The sequence below is a fragment of the Parasteatoda tepidariorum genome, chromosome 10 (assembly GCF_043381705.1).
Source record: "Parasteatoda tepidariorum isolate YZ-2023 chromosome 10, CAS_Ptep_4.0, whole genome shotgun sequence".
NCBI classification, from domain to species: domain Eukaryota; kingdom Metazoa; phylum Arthropoda; class Arachnida; order Araneae; family Theridiidae; genus Parasteatoda; species Parasteatoda tepidariorum.
Window position 1 is genome coordinate 1,648,758 of NC_092213.1, and position 24,253 is coordinate 1,673,010.

At 28.6% G+C, this 24,253-nt stretch overlaps 1 protein-coding gene across 1 annotated transcript in view; it reads left to right on the forward strand.

Moving 5' to 3' along the window:
* Nucleotides 1-414: 414 nt before the first annotated feature.
* The window catches only part of LOC107439052 (uncharacterized), an 86,306-nt gene continuing 62,467 nt past the window's right edge, over nt 415-24,253 (forward strand). Inside the window, exon 1 of the mRNA XM_043047282.2 lies at nt 415-528. The gene's annotated coding sequence lies outside the window, so the exon portion shown is untranslated. The remainder of the gene's footprint in view (nt 529-24,253) is intronic.

Sequence of the window (24,253 nt, forward strand, 5' to 3'; positions counted from 1 at the left end):
AGCACGAAAAATTTTACTTTATTTACAATGATTTTTATTATTATTATTATATTTTTAACATCAATTCAATTTTGTTTAATAAAAGTAACGTGACATGGGGACACTATTGTTTTAGAAAATTGTTTTTTATGGTATTCGGTAGTAAAAATATTTTTAAAACTTAGTCATAGAATGTTGTATATCTACGAAGTTTTTAAGTAAGTTTCGTGACATTATTTTAATGTACAAAATATTATTGAAAACTTTCGAATCCTTAATGGTTTAACACAGCTTTAAACATCATGAAATAAAATGAATTCCATTTGGTTTGAATGCATATATTTTAAATGAACAGAGAGATCTTCATCCTCCTCCTCCACAGAATGTCCAGGTCATCACGCCCCTCCGCAGTTATAAAAGGGTTGACCAATCCACTCTTCTAAGTCCGTTTCATTTCCATCTCGAGTTCTCTAACCAGCCGGACACTTGTTTTCCCTCTTCTGTGGATTACACGATAGAACAAATCATTCTCTCGTTTTATGGATACAAGTGAGTATTATTTTCTTTACATTTGGCTGTCATTCTGTGTTTCATTTAAGGTTGTTTTCTCTTAATATCGATGATATCGTATTAATATTACGATGGGTTTTAGAAATCGTTTTCAAATTTTTAACATCTGCTCTTTCAATTAGTTTGTTTGTTTTTTTTTTAATTTTATCCAACTTAAAAATTGCAATGGATAGGGACTCAAGAAATGTCTTCATATTTTTTAATTTTTTAAATAGATAATCATTTTTAAGTGTAAAAAAAAACACAATTTTTTGAGCTACCGATTTTATAAATAATGCGGTTTTTAAATCATTTTGGAATTTTAAAGTTTTAATCTCTTATTTGGATTCAAAATGTTGCGCAACTTACAAACTAATTCTTTTAAATAACATGAAACCCTTCAAGAATCCTGTGATATTTTTAAATTTACTAAAAAAAATAGTACCTTTACAGTGAGAAACAGTTTGTTTTTTCAAACGATTTTACTGATGCTTTTTAGAGTAAATTTTTTTTAAAATTTTAAACATTTATTCTTTTAATGATTCATTGAATTCCACTCAACTCAAGCAGATTTTTTGTAGAAAACGATTCTTAAAATAGATAAATATGTGATAGATTTCATTTTTAGTCTCTCGATTCTAAATTTTTCTTTAAATGAAATGGATTGTATCAAGATTAATTTCTTTCGTAATTTTTATAGAAAACATTACGGCAGACTTTTCATGAGTTTGAAGATAATGGATAGGACATTTAAGGAATAACGATTCACAAAAATCAATACTATTTCTAATGTTTTATTTTGCCCTTAATTTAATATACTGAAGCAAAAACTTAAATTCCCGTTCCCATAAGAAATGAGTCGAATTTTAAACGAATTACAATAATTACATTATTCGTTCTTGTGAAAGAAGTATTTATGCATTATTTTTTGTAATAGTCTTCATAATTTACATAATGACATTTATTATCATCATATAAAGGTTTCGATAATGGTTTCCAATCTTGAATGACGTATAACTGTCATATATGAGGTAAATAATTCTAGAAAATGTCTTACTTCATTAAATTGAATGTTTAAAATCTAAAACATTTGCACAAATCCTCGTTAAAAATGATTTTTTTTTTAATTATAATAATGATATAATCGATGAAAAATGATTAGAGAATTACAACCAATTTTAGAACCAATTTAGTTTTGTAATTAGATACGATGTAGCATAACCCGTTTTGTTCAGTTAGTTTCATAGCAACGCCATGCCAGTGGCGCAAGATTCGAACACTTATTTTAACAATTTTATTATTAGAAAACAATAGTTTTAAATAATTTGATATTAAACCTGTGTTTAGCTATGTTATGCATCAAAACCTTTTTAAAACTAAAAATTTATTTTTTAAACTGATGCAAACCATTAATGCATTATGATGAACAATGATTACTAACAATTCTCTGATTTTACGATATAAAAACTAATTTCATATCATATCACTCCTATCATAATATCCTATCATAATTAATTCATCATTAAGAAAACTAAACAACAAAATTAATTTGCATTCTAAATTCTCTATTATAATTCAATTTTAATGGGAAAATAAACCAGTTTAACACCTTTTAAGGTTCCAGTAAATTTTCACCTCATTATTGACTGAGGTACCGATATTATGGTTCAAATTTGAACCAGTTTTTCTCAGATTGTGATGAAGAATATTATTCTATAATATTCACTTTATATTTAATCCTTAAAGTAAAAGGAAAATCTATGCATTTAATACATTATGCACTTAAAATTTTAAATAATCATTAGCTTATACATTTGCAATTTAAAATAATCTTCGGTTTATACATTTGAAGTTTATTGTAATCATTAGCTTATACATTTGAAATTTAAAATAATCTTCGGTTTATACATATGAAATTCAAATAACTATTGTCTCATACATGTGAAATTTAGAATAATTATTTGCTTATACATTTGAAATTTGAAATAGTTATTAGCTTATACGTTCAAAATGTAAAATAGTTGTTAGCTTATTTGAAATTTGAAATAATGATTAGCTCGCATGTGAAGTTTAATATAATCATTAGCTTATACATTTGAAATTTAAAATAAAAATTATGGTTTACGATTTTCTGTTTAATAACAAAACTTATATCGAAACTGAAATTTCATTATGGCTAAGTTAGATAAAAAAATTAATTACAATTTATTTTAAACCCAAAACTTCAATATGTCCTTTTTAATGCAGGAAAAAAAGCAAATTAGGATTGTTTAAAGTCAATTTAATTAAATGAGCAAAAAGTATATTTTGCCCTTAAATTCAATTTTTTCTGGCAACAATTCGTTTGTATTTTTTCATATATTCTGTTAATTTATTTATATTTTTTAATTATTTATTTAGTTTACTTGCAAACTGTTTTTTAAATCATTTATTTTAAGTATTAAAAGCCTTTTATTAAAGTCACTACAGCAATCACAAATATGTTAGATTATTGACATATAAAGTTTAAAAAAAAGAAGGGCAAGAAAATATGCAAATCAAAGAATAGCCAAGTGTCGTATAAGTGAGTTAGCTAAAAAGTGTGTTAATTAATCCGTGAATTAGTAAACCGATGAATTGATTCATTAATGAATCAGTGAATCAAAAAAAAATTTATTTATTTTATAACCGTTGTTGAACAGCTGACCGAATTTTCAAGATACGACTACCAACGTTCAACTCCGTTTCCCTGCAATTTTGAACCCAATCCAGAAGAAAAGGGAACTCCTGGATCAAGTATTGGGGGAAATTTACTTTCACAGAAGGCATTTTGATGGAACCAACCAGCATTTACGTTAATTGAAGAAGTAAACCACGAATCTCGCATGGTTAGTGTAACAGCAAGGGGCTTCTAACCCATAATCCGTCTACCACTGAGGATATTTTATGTCAGCACTGTAGTCGGCGAGAAAATCAAAGAAAAAAATGCATGATTTAGTGAATAGATGTATCAACTAAAGCAGTAGATCAAAATTTCCCTAACTAATATACCAGGGAATCCAAAATCGCTAAATTAGAGAGTGAATTGTATTAACTAACAGGCAAAATGGATTATAAATTACAAAAAACAATACAAACACGTTGTACGGATATGGGTGAACGTAATTTATTAAAGATATTTATAATAAATTAGAATATAGTAAATTTTTATCCACTATGGAAATGCTGTATTAATGCTGTATATAGCTGGTGAGAGTGAGTGTTTAATTGCTATTTTGCGTTTTTAACAAAGTTTTCCTAAAATGACACAGAACAGGTTTTATTACCCGATTGATACTGAAATAATTCTTCAAAAAAAGCAATGGTTTAAATAAATTTCATTTTAATTGAAATAATAGCAGCTGATATAATGATTGTATTGCTCATTATTAAAATTATAATAGTTCGGTATCTTTAATGATAGACTGTTGTTTTTCGTTTGAACTAAAGAACGATTATGTTCCTGAAAAGTTTTTAATATATATAATCTTAGCTTTTGAAATAAAATTGAATCGTTGTGGCTGCAGATTCAAATAAGTTTTTAGAAACTTTATCTTTATGCGATACCATTGTTTCAGATTCTCTAACTTCACGCAATTTAAATCATTCATTTTTTTCCTATCATTAATAACTAATTGTTGAATTGCAATGAATCGCGAAATGTCCATTTGTAAAAAGAAAGATCATAATAAACAATAGTATATTTTTTATTCTTGGCAAAATTGTATATATACAGTATTTCTTAGTCCTTGAAAAAGGGTTTATTTTCAGTTGTGATGGAAATCCCCTATAATCCATGTCCTTGAGGATAACAAATTGTTCCTAAATTTACAGTCATTTTTTCAACTCCTCACTCTACGGTAAAACCTTAAACTTTTTCAAAATAAAATTTTTCCTCTCATCTTTCTTTGCTGAGGTGTCAAACATTGGTTTAAAATTATGCTCCAAAATTAGAACTTTCTGAAGCAAGCAATAATAAAATCTCTGCCAATACAGATACCCTCTGAATTCCAACCATTTGAGATCTAAGAAACTATTAATGTGATTTTCATATTAATTTGAAGAAATTATAATCAACCAAACGCTCAACATTGTGCTTAGCATATTTTAATCTATATATAAAGGTTCATTTTTCATCCTTAAAAACTTTCCATCTGCAAAATGCAATAAGTGACCGGACATTTCCTAAGTGAGTAGACGTTTTGAAGCGTTCTAAGACATAATGGGGTTCAAGTTCGATGCAGCTTATATGTAGCTCTAATTTTAACCCTAATATCTCACTTCTTAAATTCGATTACAGAATACTGTGGCTGAACTTGAATGGAAAACATGATTCAGTTTAGCAGACAGCTTATGATGTTGCATGGAATTTGCTTAGTATTATAGTTCAGGATATTTACATTGCGTTTCAACCTTAGACCGATTTTTCTAAAACACTTTCTGTGCTCTCAAATACCTGGAATCAATTTCATTAGACAATACCGAAAAACAACAATAATTTAAAAATGTATCTTAAAAATATAGTTATAACACTTTGCATAAATGCTTTTTTCTCACAGGTACGATAAAAAAAATTTCTATTTTTTAAACTTTAATTTTTAGAGCTTATGTCACTTAAGCATTATCTGCATACTTAAAAATTATATCCATGCAATACAAGAATCTTGATAAAATATAATAAAAATGCAATACTTGGAAAATCTAATTAGAAATTATCTGTTGCACATTCTAATTAAACTAGCTGGTGACTGACACTTAGTTTTAAATTTAATTATGCTTAGAGTTCCTTTTTTATTTCTTAGCGTTTGAATCATATAGTTTAAAAGTGAAGATTTTTAAATATTTCTGGTGAATTACTGGAAATGAAGTTAACAGTAAGCATAATGTTCTTATGTCTAAGTTTTAATAATGTATATTATACATTATATAAAGTGCTTGCAATTTACAACAGTAATTACATTTATATTAACTGTTTACAAATTATTGGTTGTTTAAACAGTTATGTCTTTTATTCGAGTTACAGCAGAACTTGAATTTGCGAACATATTGTAAAGCTTAAATGTGTTTTCGTGCTTTCCCAGGGAGTTAATATTTTTCTAATCAAACAAAAACTAAAGCATAATTAGAGTAACTAAAATTGTAGAAAATTTTAAAAATTGTGAATAAATTACACTAAATTTAAACATTCGCTCTATTTATTTTGATTATAGTTATATTTTTTTATCAAACGCAGAGAAAGTAAGTTCGCTTTACATTTATTTATTTTTTTAAGAGAGAACTTTGTTTGTTTGTATACAAATCAGAATATTTTATATTTGATGTATTCAAAATGAGTTTTCTGCAAGTCGACTAAAGAAATTAAATTTCGTACGCACACCAATTATAGCATCCAAAATGTGTTAAACTACAAACAATATAATTTTAACTCCTAATACTGATATTATCTTCTGTTATACTTACATTTATTCTTAATAACATTCATTAAACATAATCAGTATAATTCTACGCTTTTTTTTTGCAAACAAATCTTTGATCTATTCCATGAATGAGTTTACGAACCGATATGAGCGATAATTATGATTAGAGCAATATCCTAATTGCAGAAACCATTTGGCAGAAAGAGAAACGAGAGCCGTCCTTGCGACGTCTGTCTTAAAAAACCAGTCTGGATCGTCGTTCTAGGACAAGCTGACCTCTCAGTTGCTGCGTTTTATCAATTAAGAAAAATGTGTTGGTCAAACAGATTAAGAGAAAGAGTTAGGAAATAAATGGATGCTGCCTTATGGACATTGTCTGCACAATGTCCATTCGTTAAGTGAGCTGGTATTAATATGAATTCATGGTTTTGGAAGGCTTCTTAAAATGGCGGATTCTTGACTTTTTCTGATGATAAAATGTATCAAAAGTTAACTATTTTATATAAAATATATTACAAATGAACATTTAATTTTTAATTATTTACAAATCATTGACATAAAATAAAATGAGTCTTATTATTTTGAATCACTTTGAAAGCTAATATTTTAAAGAGAGAAAGCGATCATAGTTTTTTGACCAAACAGTTTTCGAAATTAATTTCTACTTTTTTAATTTTGAATTGCTGTTTTTGATATATGTTATACTAATACAAAGAAACTTCTAAAGTAGCAATTTGTTAAATAAAGAATAGGTGTTCATTACTTGCCTTTTAGTTTTATCTATACACATGTAATAAAAACGATTTACATCTATAAAAATTATATTATGCAAAAATGAAAAGAATTACTATAATAGTTTAAAACTAAGAATTTGAAATATTCCACTTTAAATAATTTTTAACTCGTAGCAGATATATCACACAAGAAAAGGAAGCATTCCTGTATAAATAAACGTTTTCGAAAGTCATTTATATTTTAAGAGTTAAAAAAATGGAGTCAAAGTTCCAAGTTTAAAATGAATTGAATTGTATCAGTCAAATTGAATTTATCAGTTGAAAATTGTATTAGTTATTTGAAGTAAACGACGTGTTATTAGGACGTAATAAGTTTTGAAAAAAGATAGATACCAAATTTCAAGAATTTTTTTATTTGTTTTTTCAGCCAAATTGATAATACTCCTTATAAATTTCTCCTCTTCATTAAGGATGAGATTTTTTCTCGTGTTTCTTTAGTGAAATCAATATTTGAATGCCATGTATCAATGCTTTATTTAATTATCAACGATTTAATGGTGGGATTTTTAAAAATAGCTGATTTTAATCTGCATTTTAGTGAAATCAATTTGGGTTGATTTAGTCATAGTATGCCTGAGAGAGAAAAAAAAACCGCAATTCTCAGCTCCTTTTTTGGAGCATTCAAAGCAAATAACATCTGATCATATTATAAAATATCGACAAATGAACTTTGAAGGTGAGAGCCATTAAATTGTGCAGAATTAGACGGTTCTGTCGATGTGAAGCCCTTTTAAAAAACTAGCAATTTCAAAAACGGAGAGAACTAAAAGATTCACAAAGCAAAAGATATGATTTGGGGAACATCTTAGAATGATGGGAGTAGAGATAAATCATCGATCGACCCTCTCTGTTTGGAGAAAGCGAATGGAAAAGGCCTGCAGTAGACTGTAGTGCTGATTAAGAAGAAGATATGTTGTGCGTCGATCTCTTACATGCGATGCATTATTCTGAATTCTGTTATTATAAATAAATCTTAGTAAGATAACTCAAAGTATACCTTAAAACGCATTGAGTTTTATTTTTATTTTATAATCGCAAACGGAATCGTTCGATATGCCGACTTAAAACCCTTTAAAAACATTGAAATAAGAAATAGATTCATCAACTTATAAATTAATAAAAATTGAATAATTAAAACTTTAAAGTATTAATAATTCAAAGTATTAACTGTTTCAAAGTATTATTATAATTTCGAAATATTATAAATTACTTCGAAATATTTATAAAATGTTTTCAAAATATTTTTCATACAGCAATATTTAGAAAAATTTATTTCTTATCATTTTTGTTCACATTCTAGGATTTAATCTTAATGACTCGAGAGGGTGATCCCAAATATGCTAATAAATAAGTGCATCAGTTTGAACAGTTCCTGAAAAATTGAAATTTCGAAAAACTCCGATGTTTAAAATTCGATTTCTCAGGAACTATTCAACCGATTTTGCTCAATTTTCTTAATTTTGCTATGTAAAATTATCTTCCTTAAAATGATGAGAAAATTTTTATGTCTTACAAATCAAATTTTTTCGACCTTTATTAAATAAAATTTTAAAAAATTAATAAATATTTAAATAGAGTTGTTTTCTTGTTGATTAATCTTTGTATAAATGAATTTTATAAATGTGAGCAAAAAGTTTTCAATTTGCTTACAAATTTCTCGATATATAGCGAAATACGCAAAAAGTAAAATTATCATTAAGGGATCCAAACTTTGGAGCGCACTCCTGATCGAACTATTGGGGCCATATTTCCTAGATTGCGACAATCCCCTATATTTTGGGGTTCAGAAATCCGAATCCGTCAAAAAAAAGGTATGTTTATTCGGAGAAAGTACGCTTTTGTGTCTGATTACGTAACTTAAATTATTGTGTGCACTTATTAATTAGCATATTTGAGGTTACCCTCTGGAGCCATTAAGATTGACCCCTAGAACGTTAAGACCCGATCATATTCAGGGTGGTCCGTTTTTTCAGCTCACTGTACCACCGTTAAACAGGCAGATCAAAGACATGCCAATTAAAATATTGTCAAACAAGAATTAATACGATAAAACGAGCAGAAATACGGTAGAAAACTATTAAATACTGTTTAACAAGCAGATCAATTAAAATGAATTTTAAATTTTTGAATTTTCATTCGCAAATTCATTCCTGGAATCCTATTAAGATCATTTGCTTTTTATATCTAAAATACAAACAAATCTAGTGAAATAAGTTGCAAACTTTAATGTTGTTATTCTCACATACATTAATCATATAAATAATCATATACATAATTTTTTAGTTTCAATTCACTCCTGACAGAACAAAAGTAGCTATAATAAGAGTCAAACATTTTTGCTTTTTATATCTAAAACGCAAACAAATCTATTGAAATAGGTTCATTGATTTCTCTCTCAAATACATCACGGTTAAGAATATAAGTTTAAAATATACATTCAAAATAGGAAAAATATCAAAATAGCAGTGCTTTGCGCGACGCAAGTGCAAAATTTAGAGAAAAAAAATGTCATGTTTTCAAAACTGGAAAAGAATATTTCTCCCCATAACGCCGTCAAAAATAACATGAATGCAAAAAGTATTTATATTTCTAAGCATGCAAAATAAAATTACATACAAAGTAAAGAATAACCATTATCCACACTGAAAACTAATTTGAAGATAAAATAACTACTGCAGCGACTTTTTTAAACCTGGAGTCCATTTAAAAGAACATTCGTATTTTTTTAATGTAAAAAGAGGTTGTTATTACAGCTTTTGGCCTCAAATTCTCATTGTTTGATACTTTAAATCTTCTAGTGTTGCCATTTATAACTTTAAATAGTAACGAATTCTGCAGACGATTTATTTCCTTGCTAATAACTGTTAGAAAGAAATCATTAAAGAATACAACTTTCTTCTTTTTCTAAAAATAAAAAATTGTATTTGTATTGGATATATTTCAGCAATAAAATGCAATTTTTCTTTGAAATAATATTTCAGGTGTAGAAATCGATTATTAAATGTCTTAAGACAATACAAAATAATAATCGTCTACCAATGGAAACAAAAGTTCAGTTTTATTTCCTAATTTTGTTGTTTCTGAAATAATCACACACGATTATCATGCTTTCTAAGTAGAATGTAGGAATATTCAAAAATTGGTTGGAAAAAAGTTGGAATTGTAATCTTAGATTAATAAATAGCTTTACGAGTTTTACTCCCAAATGATATTTAAAAAAAAAACTCGAACCAGCTGCACATTTGTTGAACCGCTAATGGATTTCAGAAAAGATTCATTTGTAATAATTTTCATGCTATTGAAATATATTATTGAAGATATAACAAGTGTCATATATTACGTGATACTCAAGCATATTTCTAAGGACATTTTATTATTTTAAATGAAAACGATTAAAGCGAAATTTCTACGAAAAAGGATCAAATACATTCCTGAGAGATAATAACCTGTTGCAAAAGGAGAAATATTTTAGAATTATTCTAACGAAAGTATGCTTGCTTCCTATAACTTGCTTTTTAAAGATTCTAAGAATTGTATTTTTTTTCTCGCATATTTACTCAAAATGTTTTAAGTAATAAGTTAACTCATAATTTACAAACTCCTGCTTGAACTTTATTTGTCCCTTAAATAATTTTAGTATAGACTAATTTTAAACAAAACAATTGTGAGAAAAATGCGGAAATGGTGTACTTAAAATAAATTGTTTATAAAATTATATACATTTTTTCTAATTATCAAATAGAATTTCTAATTATCAAATAGAGCCAGATGTATCAATGACATTAAGTCTTGGATAATTAATATCGGCGAAAGAAATATTAAGAACAACAATTTTTATAAAATTCAACTTAAAATTTTTACTTACTTACTACAAACTATGCAATAATGAAGTTCATTGTGAAACAATGAGGTTAGTAAGAAAAAGTATGAAAATAAAAGTTTAATACTTTATTAAGAAATGCAATTATTTGTCTCGGGATTATTTAATCATAACTACACAAAATCAAAAATTACAACAAAATAAATTTAATAAATAAAGCATGCAACCTTTGTTGAGAAACAATGTATTAAAGTTTTAACATAAAAACTTTTATGTTTTTAAATTTTTTTTCAGTTATTAAGCTTATGAAATGCTATTAGTTTTATAAAAAAATTTAAATGTTTAAGCATTAAAAATATATATATATGCTAAGAATTACCCATTTTATACAATGTAAATATTTCAAGAATTAAAAGCTATTACATGCCATGAAATAACAATTAAAAACAAGACAAACATAAAGCAACAGACAAATTATCTACCTAACTTCAACCCTTTTATTAAAACTATTATTTAGAAACAAGTTTTAAATAAACACAATTAATGCAATTTGTGACAACATTTTGCACATCCATTTATTGTAATAATCTGCAGTTAAATATGAGAAAATAACAGCTCTAAATAAAAAAAAAGAATTCTATCCAGACGCAACAGAAAGAAGTCCTTTTTAACATGCATGTCAGAAAGCAAAAAGTTCTCGTGGCAATAATTACTCGCTCCGAAATATGATTTGGCCTCTTTGAGTGCATCACTTTTTGTCCCCAGGCAGTGTCTTCCGTTGCATACAAAAAGTCCAGAGTGACCTCCTTCATTCAAATCTTATTCTCGAGTGATTACGAACGCACTGCAATCAAAAGAAGCGGAGGAAATTTATTGAAAGTAATGAGAATAACGAAGAGCGTTAATAAAGTCGAAACCCTATGAATTATTCATACTACTTGGAAGAAAAAAACTAAATATTCAATTCGTATCTCGAGAGTGATATGGAAAACAACACGTGCATCTTTTAACAGTTTACAGTTACACTTTTTGAAACTTCACAAATTGCTATAACTGTATTAGTTTCTTAATTTTTTTTATTCAGGATCGTTTGCTTTTTTTTATATTCGTTGCATTTTTCTGGCAATATTCCTTCAGGTTTAGCACTATTTCAAGTTCCGTTCAGTTTGAACTGTCCTGCAATCTAGAAAACGTCTTATGGACAGAATTTAGAATTATGAAAGCAGCAAAAGAAGAAATCTGATCTAGAATTCTCGCGTCCTCTCCTTTTATTTAAAATGCAAACTGCGAAATTTCATTCGTTTCTTCATTTATTTTTTTCACCGAGATCGTTTGTCCTTTTTTATTGTAAGTTTTCTTTTCCTTTTGGAAACATTAAGATTACGGCTATTCCACTTTAAGCTTTACTTCAAATATTGTCCATTTTTAACAGCACTATACTTTGCGAAGTGTTTTGTGAACAGAATTCGGATTTTTAAAAAGAACGAGAGAAGAAATCTGATCGCTACTCATCCGTTCATTTTAAATGCAAACTGCGAGGGAGGTTTCAGAACATTTTCTATTCAACTTATGAAACGAAATATTTGTTTTAGATTTCAACTGTTGTTGTTTTTTTTACTGATACGCATTTAAAATTTAAAAAACAGCCCTTGAGGAAAATAGTTGGCTGAATTTTGCAATCTCTAAACTATCTCAATGAATAATTTACATTTTACATTTACACGATCAATATCAATGGAATTGGCTCGTCGATAAGTTTAAAAGTGGACGAAACTTAATCTAATAGTAATAATTACTGTTACAAACTGATGGAAGTTGAAAAAAACCTGTTATTCGTGATGCGAAATGATTTTTCATAAACAGGTATGATATTTTATATTTAGAGATACTTTTTAAAGTAGACTTAAAAGGATTCCCAAGAGATGATATTATGCTTAACCGTAAATACTTGTATGCCCTTTTGTATTCATAAAATAGATGTGTATAACAGTCTCTTCGTACAGCTTTATATAACACTGAGGAGAGTCATGTGTAAACATTTATTCATAAAACACGAAGAACTGACCATAAAATAATTCAGTTTCTTAACACAATCGCGCGTAATAATTTATGCGCATCCTTAGGTATATTGAACAAGGAGCTGGTTTATGTAATAAATAATTTTGTTCAGAAGTTTTGGGGCTCTAAATGAATGCGGCTAGAATGAGCAATAGTAGCAAATTGAATTAGACGAAAAAAACTAAAATAGGAGAAACATTTTCTTCATGAACATTTTGAAATAGCTAATGTAAAATTTAAATTAATTTTGCTATAACTTTTTATGTGAAAAATTAAATATAAGAAATTTTCTCAAAATTTGCGCGAAATCATATGAAACTTACATTGAAAAGTCCTATGACCGATTTAGGAAAAATAAAATAAATAAAGTGTGGAGAAGCAACTTCCAGATTTTTTTGGAAATGGTTTTTAAGATTCAAAATAATAAAAAAAGACTTATTCCTCTCTAATTAGAGTGTTTAGGGTAAACATGAATAAATTGTAAAAATTTCGAAAAATAAAAACATCTTTAAAGGATTATTTGAAGACGGTAAATTAGTTTAACTAATCCAAAAATTTTGTGTTTATACTTTAAGAATAATTACTTAAAATTCCTTGTATTACATTCCTTGTATTCCTTAAAAGTAATTACATTATTTCCCTTTCTGAAAATTGAGAAGATTTTAAAAGGTCAGTGTGTTCCAATTTTAATTCCAAATATTTTTTAACATTTTGAAAGTCATTATTTATAAACAAAACAAAAAAGTTTGAAATGGAAGGCAATAAACAAAGAATTTCATCAATGTAGAAACAAAAACTTAACTCGAAATAGAAGAAAAAGCCATTTCACTTTGAAGAATCTGTACGTAAGTGCTAAATATCCATTTATCGTGAAACATTTCTATTTTATTCTCTATAGCGATATTTTTATAGAGTTAATTGAATATGATATATATAAAGAGAGAGACTTAATGGAAATATGAATAACCTCCGAAGGTCCAAATGACCCGAAGAATTGGATTACATCCTCTCCCAAACGTTACAGAATGAAAAACTGAATTATATAATGTTCAACATCAACTCATTCACAATATATATTTTGTTAAAAATATAATCTAAAAATGTTTTAAATAAAGAGTTGACCGCCGATTTCTTTTAATGATTGCAATCAAGATTATTTTGCCAGTGGTTCAATTAATATGGTAATCAAAATGAACCATCAAATAAATTTAAGGATTTTTCTTATCTCTTTTCGTGTGATTGTTTCCTTCCAAGTATGGCGCTTGGCAGAAAAAGGAAATGTAATCTGGTGGGCCACGCCCGGCACGAAAAATAAGAATAAGAAAAAGAATTTTATGAAATCGTTTGAAAAGTTATTTCCTTTATATCTAATATCGTTTGGATGGATCGTTTTCGTTTTCTTTGTTTGAGAACTGGATCAAAATGAGGGAGGGGGAGGAATGATTCCAATCAATTCATTGGTAATGGTTGTAATTTTAGATCTAAATATATTCGAAAGTAAAACTGGTCTTTAAAATGCGTTATTGTTAGGGTTACGCTCCGGTTTTAATTAATTTTGTTTATTTCTGGATGAGCAGATTTAAAGCTTCATCAATTCGTTTCTAATTGTGATTTACAGCGTTAACAGCTTTTAAGAAGCCTCTTTACTCGAAAATGAAATTTGCAGGGATACAAAACTAGAGCTTTTGAATTAATCAGTAAACTAACTATGATTGTTTGCTTCACGCAAGGCTTTACTAAAGTATGTTAAAAAATATGAATGCTAGAATTTTTATCGAAACGCAAGAATAATACAATTATTTAATTAGCATATGCAGGCATAATTTATTAATACAAGAACTTATTCACATTTTGTAATATTTCAAAACATTAATTTACTTTGAAAAGTAAAACTTATGATTCACTCAGAAAAAAAAGGACATAGAAATGAATGCTCATTTGTGTAGATAATAGTTTCAGATGCCCAAATAGGTGAAAATCAAAAATTCCGTTGAAAAGGCTCAAAATTGAGCAAAAATATCTCAACATAGCTCCGGAACAAGCTTAGTTGAATTTGAAAATCTCGTGTACTCATTACTGAGCATAGTAACATGCTGAAAAATTGAAAAAACAAGTCATCTACATTTGTAAATCTACATGGTGGTAAGGTAGAAAAGTGCTGATTACCGATATGAAAGCATTTCTTATTCGGGAAATAAATTAGGAATGTGTCAGTATTGAGACCATTCAATTTTGAGCATGTCACTATACTCTCACTATGTCACTATGGTGCTTGTTTCAAACTTACTAAATCAATTATAACTTTTTCGCTTTTAGACCTATCAGTTTTGCAATAATGGTCTAACATATTTCATTCAGAAAATTTGGATGCAGATTATAAAGTTTTTTTTACACTTCTACACTAGAATAACATTCGCATTTAAATGAAGAAATTGACTATTTAAGAAAAACTCTAACATTTATAATTTTTATTAGATTTATATTGCTGTTTTAATTTCTTTAGTGATTGGGTATAAGTGCGCCAAAAGAACGGACCACCCTGAACAACTTTTGATCAAATGATCGGGTCTTCACGTTTTAGGACTTAATTGTTCGAGGTGGTGATTTCAAATATACTAATCAATTAGTGTTACAAAACCAGACCAAAAACGGAATAAACATTCCTTTTTTAGGGTGAATTTGGATTTTTGGCTCTCAAAATACAAGGGATAGTAGCAATCTGGAAAATAGGGTCCCCATAGTCTTATCAGGAGAGCGTTTGACCCCTTAACGTTAATTTTACTTTTTGCCTATTTCGCCATATCTTAACAAAATTTTTGGGCGAATTGAAAAATCTGGGTACACAATTATAACATTCGCTTATCCAAATATAATTCCATGCAAAAAAAAAATTTTAGTAAATATTTATCACTAAAATTATCAATGCGGAGTCATCTCAGAAACTGTTCAATTGACTTTACTCAAATTTTGTATTTTGCCATGTAGAATTACATACTTTTAAATGATGCAAAAAATTTTACACTTTACAATTCAAAACTTCTTGACCATTATTAAATAAAATAATAAAAATTCATCCGATATCAGAATCCATCGAAAGAAAAGGTATTTTTATTTAGAGAAAATACGTTTTTGTTTCTGATTTTGTAACTTAAATAGAATCTGCACTCATTCATTAGCCTATTTGAGGTCTCTCCCTTTAGCAATTAAGAATGAATCCTAGAACGTGAAGATCCGATCATTAAATCAAAAGTTATGTAGGATTGTCCATTTTTTTTTTTTTTTTTGACGCNACGCACTGCTTTTACATAGTGAATTGAAAAAAACTTTCCTTTTCACCTTGTTGTTAATAGTGCAAAAAATTTATATCAGGTAAAAAATAAATGATAAAAAAATGGAACTAAACTTTTAAATTTTTTTTTTTCATTCGCCCATCGACATTGAAATTTTTCTAAAAAAAAAATCTAATTTAACTCGATTTCCTTATTCTGGTACATTTCTTTTAATCGAGTCATTCAATCCCCTTTTTAATAAAGTTTAAAAGAAGCAATATTTTGTATTACATTGCAACCTTAGCGTTCTAAATACATTGAAATGCAACCCTTCAGAACTATGGATATTCAAGAAGCTTCAAATGAGTGATCTGTTTATTTATTAAATGTTTGCCCTTAACGCAAATTAGACTCGACGGGACATCAACTGACCTATGCGAGCTCAATTCTTATGCTTCCTGCTTTTTTATAAGAGCGCTTCCTTATTTCCACATAGTTCGGAAGATCAGGCATTCAAAATCATTAAAAGGCAAGTAAAAAACCACTTAAAATGCTTAAAATAGGTGTTAAAAAATTCGCTTACGAGTATATGTGTATATAAATGTGTTGAAACGCTCTAAATTTTATTGCCAGAAGTTATGAATTTTTACATTATATGCCATTTGTATCGTTAAGTCTGTTTATTATTCGTTGTTTTATTCATAAAAGATTTCACGGCCTAATGCGTGTGTCCAATAAACGGAAAAACAGATTTTGAAACCACTCAACAGATTTCAGGCCTTAGATTAGAGATTTCCAAAATGTTTTTTTACCTCATCTAAGACCTATGGAGTAGCTGAGGTGTTAAACTTGGCTGCAAAAAATTTTAGTGCATCTTAACACCAAAATGGAAGGCATTTACAGGAAAAGTGGTGTCGAGAAAAGCTGGAGATAATTCCTTAGGGTAATGAAAAACAGGAACGTTACTTTTAGTGTAAAAAAAAACTCCCTTTTCCCATATTTCCGGTGTTAAGTGACAGTCCTACTGTAACAAGTAGCAAAATTTACAGAAACAATACGCAACACAATATTCACAAATTCAAAATAGTCTGTGGCGCAGTAAAACTGTTATCGTAAAAATTAGATCTAACACGTGTACAATGTGCAAAATAAAAAACGGACCTCCCTGATTAACCTTTGATCTAATGGTTGGATCTTCACGCTCTTATTGATTTGAGGGGTTGACCTCAACAAGTGCACTAATTAATTAGCGCAGACAGCATTTTAAGTAACAAAATCAGACACAAAAATGTACTTTCACTGAATAAACATACCTTTTTTTTCAACACAATCAGATATCTGACCCCCAAAGTGTTAGGGGTAGCCACAATCTGGGAAATAGGGTCCTTACAATTTGGTCAAGAGAGTGGTCCGAAGTTTGAACCCCTTCATGTTAATTTTACTTTTTGCCTATTTCACCGTGTCTCGAGACATTTTTAAGCGAATTGAGAAATTTTTGCACGAAATTATAAAATTTGTTTATCCATAGATAATTATATGCAAAAAAATGAATATAGTCCGTATTTGTTACTTTTTATTACTTAATTATATACAGATCAAAAAAAAAAGTTTTAATTGTAAGGTATAAAATTTTTAACATCCTATTAAAGAATGTATTTTTACAATACAAAACTTGAGTAAAATGGGTTCCATTAGTTCCAGAGAAATAGGGTTTTAAAAATACGACTTTAGCAAAATCAGATTTCTCAGAAACTATTCGACTGATTTCGCTAAATTTTTGCATTTCGTCATTTAAAATTACATTCTTGAAAATTATATGAAAACTGCATACCTTACAATTCAAATTTTTTTAGACTAGTATGAAATAAAATAATAAAAAATATTAAATACCCACAAAATTTATTTTTCGCAAGAAACTATCTTCGGAAAAACAAATTTTATAATTGTGGTCAAAATCTTTTCAATTCGCTTAAAAAAATTTCCAGCTGTGACAAAATCCGCAAAAAGTGAAAATAACATTAAGGGGTTCTCTCTCCTGACCGAAGACCCTATTTCTCAGATCCCCAATGGGTCAGAAATCTGAATCCGTCAAGAGAAAGAAATGCATGTTTATTCCAAAAAAAACTTTTTGATTTGTCTGATTTTGTAACTTAAAATATTATCTGCACTCATTAATTAGCATATTTGAGGTCACCCTCTCGATATATTAAGATTGAGTCTTAGAACGCGAAGATCCACTCATTAGATCAAAAGTTATTGAGGGTGCTCCATTTATTTTTTGGAGCACTGTACAACAAAATTAGCACACGTAAGATAAATAAAAATTATAGCGTTATAGCTACCGGAAAATCGTTAAAATTTTTTTCATTTTTTAATTAAAATATTTTGCAAACTTTCAAATGAATGAAAAAATCCAAAATTGAAAATTTTAAAAACTTAAATAAGTCCCTTTATAGTCTGTAAACAAACAGAAAGAGTTTTTGGAAATTAAGGATATATTTTATAAAGGATTCTCGTCTTTTAAATTCTTTATTTCTCAAAATTATTTGGAATTTTTCAAAGTTATCGTTTATCATTTGCTTGTTTGTCTACAGGATGACAAAAACAAACTCCGTTAACAAATAAATCAGTAATTTTATAATAAAAATGGAAAAAAATTTGTTTTCTCCTCTCAATAATATTTTAGTTAACATCTGATAATCCGCAGCGCTTTTCTGCTCCCGGAAATAACAGGAAAATTTACAATAACAATAAAATATAATACACATACGAATCAGTTAAGCTACTTTACGATGCTATTTTATGCGTGCATTATTTATTATGCATATACACACTCATTACTTTAAACAAATTAAGTATTTAAATTTAGAATAAGTATATAACAGAAAAAATATTAAGATAAATTCCAACTAGGCCAAACAGAAGCTAATGTGTAGAGCCCGGATTTCGATGACCTAAAATGGAACTAAACNAATCTCAACTAATGCCCTTAAAAAATGCAAAAAATGCCCTTAAAAATGCAAAAAATGTCCTTAAAAATGCAAAAATTGAGCTAAAAATGCCATGCAATACTTGATCTATGCTCATTAAAGTTTGAAAAATACGTTTTATGTCCCAAAATAACAAAAAAAGGGAAATATATTGACTCCAAAACATTTTCATTTTGTATAGAAACTTTATTGAATATAACAACATCCATATCATAATATTACTAAATATCAGAATTGTATTGAATTATTAAATGTTTTTTGACATTTTGAAATGTGAACGAGCGTCTCTTGTCTGAAAGTAAATTGTTATACCTGGAGAAGCTTCTTTCAACGTCTACTGATGTTATTGGCGCGTACTTGAAAAAGACGGTCTCACTTACTGGCAATTCTTCTTCAATTTGAAAAGATGTTGCTTCACTTGTTAATATCCAAGAGATTTTCTTCATTGTTTTGAAGTCAGTGTTCTTCTCCAAAACTTTGTTCAATTTAGCTGCTAATCTTTGTCCTATCTTTCCCCTTGCTTCTTGCAACACTTGACTCACTACGTTAATATAATTTATTGCATCGCAAAGCTCCAAATCTTATTTCTCCAAGCTTGTAATTGTCGTGGACACAATAGCAAAGTTAGACTTTATAAATGCTAAGTTTCCTTCGATTTTATTAGAGACCAACACGTTCAACGCTATCTTAATTGATGCAGCATCTTCTGAATCAAAACTACTGACGATAGACTTCACTATCTTAAAATTTTCACTGAAGCATGCATCCAACCAGGTACCACATCGTGTGATTACTGGTTTAGAGGGCAAAGCTAGACTAGGAGCAAATGTTTCGAAACATTCTTGACGATATGGGGCTTTCAGAAAAATCTTTTTCGCATTTGACACCGGACTGTCTACACCAGAGTAATTTACACGGATCTCTTCGGCAACACGATGAAGTGCATGTGCAAGACAAGTAACATGAACTAGTTTTGGATAAAATCCTTCAATTGACTTTCCAGCTCTGACCATATGGCAAAACTTAGATGGTTTGTTTTTTAGGCACTTCTTCAAACACTACGTAATCTTTAATTCATCAAACTAATATATAATGAAAACTAATGTATAGGAGATTGCAGCTCACGCTAATGGCACCTTCCACTTACTAAGATACTTGAAATTTTGCTTAATCCTGTTAATATCTGCTCTGACTGTTAAGAGCACTAGCAGGAATAAACCGGTTTTAAACACAGGTGTTCATTTAAATACACAATTGTTAATTTGTGCTGTTGAAAATTGTGACGCACAGGGGTATATTTGAATACAATACACAGGTCTTCAGTCATTTGACTCTAACCCTTCACGAAGTTTTCAAACTTTATTTCTTATGCCTCCCCACAGTTTCTTTCAATAGAGGACAATAATAAATTCTTTGCTAGAAAATTGTAATGTTCTAAACTGTACAAATCAGAGAAAAGGGGAAAGTTGTGACAAAGAATTACTTCTAAAGATTTTATATCAATCAATAACATAATGGGAAAACATAATGGCATGCAGTTGGTATTGAGAGTTACAATATGAAATGCAAAATTATAAGGCAAATATCGGATTTCATGTAATAAAAATGCCCAAAAAAATAATAAAAATGAGAAAAGTTAACAAAAAGCTTAAAAAATGCTTTAAAATACAAAATACACCCCAAAATTTTTAAAAAAATGCCTTATAAATCTAAAAAAATGCTCTAAGGGACAAAAAATATCCAAAAATGCATCAAAATCCGGGGCTTACTAGTGTGAATTGAATATTATAAAATTATTTAATAAAATAGACAAAAGGTATAAAAATTAAAATACAATTATCCTTAACTTACATACACACGCAACTTACATACACACATTTGGTAAAAGTGGAAATCTGCTGCTGCATACGCTCAAAGTAACCAACTCTCGCCCATTTCGCACTTACTTGTAAACTATCGAAGTGGGTGCTTTCTAAAGTGGCTTATAAAAAGATAATTCCGTGTAAAAAATTATGTATAATAATTATTTTTTATCATTATATTTAATAATGGTCGAAGAATATTTGAAATATGGAAGGTATGCAATTGTTTAAACAATTTGAAACAATGTCATTTTAAATGACAAAATACAAAATTTAAACTCTATCGGTCAGATTGTTTCTAAGAAATAAAATTTCAGAAAAGTAACATTTTCATTTTTTCAGAATTTATCGACCCATTTTCTTCATACAATGCATTTTGACACTTAAAATGGCATGATTTAACATTATGTAAAAGTTTATATACCTTGAAACTGATCATTTTTGAAAAATGAATAAATTGAAAAACAAATAACAAGTTTAGTTTGCACGCAGTGTACAGTTAGCGGCTATACAAATTCTCGAAATTTATTTATTTGTTTTTTCTTGTTTATTATTTTTTTGGTACAGTTATTTATAAAATATTTCACTCAATAACTTTTGATTTAATAACCAGATTTTTGCGCATTTATTCATTTTTTGCCAAATAGATCGAGTAGTTTCAGACCTATAAAATTTCATATGAGTCGTAAATTATTTTAATCTTCATTTATTGAGAACTATTCCATTTATTTGCTTCAAGTTTTTTTTTTATTAATAATCGCAGAGTTTAAAATTGTTAAAAATGTGTATTACTTACAAATCAAAAAAAAAACGTACATAATTATTATTAAATAAACCATTAACATGTAATGAATAATTGTTTAAAAAAAACTATACTTAGAATTATTCTTGCATAGACGATATTTGTAATTTTATACACTTAAAATATTTTCGAGATATTGTGAAATATGCGAAAGATAAAAATGACGATAATGGGATTCAATCTTTTCTCCTGACTGAACTATTTTCCAGATATTCCCTATTTTAATGATCAGAAATACAAATAGGTTGAAATAAGGAATGTTTATTCAGAGAAATTACCCTCTGTTGTGTCATTCCATAACATTATTAATAGTGATTAGTTAGCACTCATTCATTAGCACATTTGTGGTTAACACATATTGAACCCTTAAAATGGGTACTTCTGTTTTGAAAATCCTATCATTTGAACAAAAGTCATTCGCTGTAATCTTTTTTCTTCATTTTTGCTCTCTGTACTTATTTAAACCCTATTTTTAAAGAGTAATCACACAATTATACTTTATAAATAGGGATAAATAAAGTGGGTGATCAGTAAATTCATGGAAGTCATTTCATTGCATTAAAATTTCTGTACATCTAATAACACTTTATTGTTATACCTACAAACCAATTTATGCAATTCAGCGATTAAACTTTTTCGCACTCTTCATGTCAAAATCACTTTTCGATCATAACATCAAAAATGAAAATATTTTTAATAGAATATGCAAGAGTGTTTCATGACTCCCATATCTCCTCTCGACAAATACATTGAGAAGCCCAGTTTCTCTTCCTTCGTTCATCAATATGAGACACGTCCGTTTAAGAAAATGGACACCAATGAGAAAGAATGTTTTAGAAAATATGGGCCATTTTAATGTTCAACCCAAGTTCAACAACTAAACGAGGAATTTCGTACTTACTTATTTAAACACTAAAACCAGCATTGCGGGACACTTCGGAGTACATTACAGCTTCGTTCTGACGGCAGCGAAGAAGTAGTTTTTAAAAATCTCGAATTGCACAACGTCAATCTAATATTCTTATTATAAATATATAGGATCCGTGAGAACGTTGGAAAAATAACTATTGGCCTGTAATAATTAAAGGAGACTAATTTATTTTTTAAATGTTATCATTTAGGAAAAATGGACGAATTTAGTTGAAATCCTTAGTTTATTCTTTAAATATAGAAAAATTTTAAAAGAGAAGCTTGAAAAGCAACAAATGTTACGTTGATTTTTTATATACGAATTTTGAGTGGTATCTAGAATGAACGATTTATATCGCTAATATATTGTAAATTAATACCCTGTCGGAGGGTTAGGGAGTGTGGTGCGGAGGTCTGGGTATCACTGCCACCCTCTGTGCTCCAATCTCGATAGTAGTAGTTGAGTGCTTGTGCATGTGCCAGTATTGTCTTCGGATAATCATCGATCACTAATAATCCTCAATAGTTTATTTTCTGTTGCTCCAGTGACTTTAACAACCAAAGCAAAACATTACTATTTAAGGTAATTATCACTTGACGATAGATAGTGCACTTTCTCTCTTTTTTTTTCCTTCTGCGTTCTTGCTATATTACTATTTTATCATACATTACTACTCGATTAAGCGGCTGTGGAGTGTGATGTGGAGGTAAAATTTTTACTTTTACCATCTCTTCTCCAACTTAAATTGTGGTTGAGTAGTGTGCGCCTGCGCCAGTATTGTATTCCAGTCCTCATTCAGGACAAATCCTAGACAGCGGACAATAGCTCATTTGTGTGGCTCTTCAAACAAGCCGAAACACTAGTACCCATGATCATTACTACAGGATGACCCACTTTTTCAATGAATTACCCAATTACTCTTTTTCTTATTGTTCTTTACTCATTAGCGATATCATTATTATATCCTACTACTCACGATCTTTACTACATCCATTCATTCACTTTATCCTTCACTTCCCCTGTTCTTTCTTTTTTTCTGTACTTCATTCATTAAATGACAATGATAAAAAATATTAAATCACGATTATTATTATCGGAAAATAAGAAATAACCCTCAGATTCACCGAATCACGGATTTGTTTTTTGTCATCCTGAACCCTTATTCATTCGCTATATCAATAGTTATTTACAATAACGGTAACGATGCTAACGTATTTTGCACAAGAAAAAAATATTAAATTATGGTTAAAAATTCATGCCAATAGATTAAAACTAAATTCTAATTCCCTTTACTTATATATAAAAAAAAATAATTGAAAGCGAATATTGAAAAATAAATTATCTGCATAGGTTCATATAAATTTTAATTGCTATAACTTTTTACTCCAAGTTCAATGGTTGATGGAGAATATTTTTACGTTCACTGTGAAATGAATCGATCTAATTTAGAAACCTAAAAAAAAATTGAAACTGTGTAAATAAGGAAAGTATATTCAAAAACCATATCCTACGAATCATAAGCAAATCTACTTTTCTCCAAGTAGGCCGGTTTCCGTTTGTTGATCGAGCCAGTTCCGCTCCGACGATTTTTAATGTCAGGGATTATCTTCCCTTAACCCCCCTCCTCTCTTCCTAAACGGAAGAAGCGAAAGTCAATTAAACGAAGAAAATTCCAATTTTCATTAATATTCAATAAACTTTGATACCCGGTTTTCGATAGACTGATCTTTTCGGATAAAGTTTAATTACATATCAGAGAAATATTTCTGTTCCTCGGAATGGCAA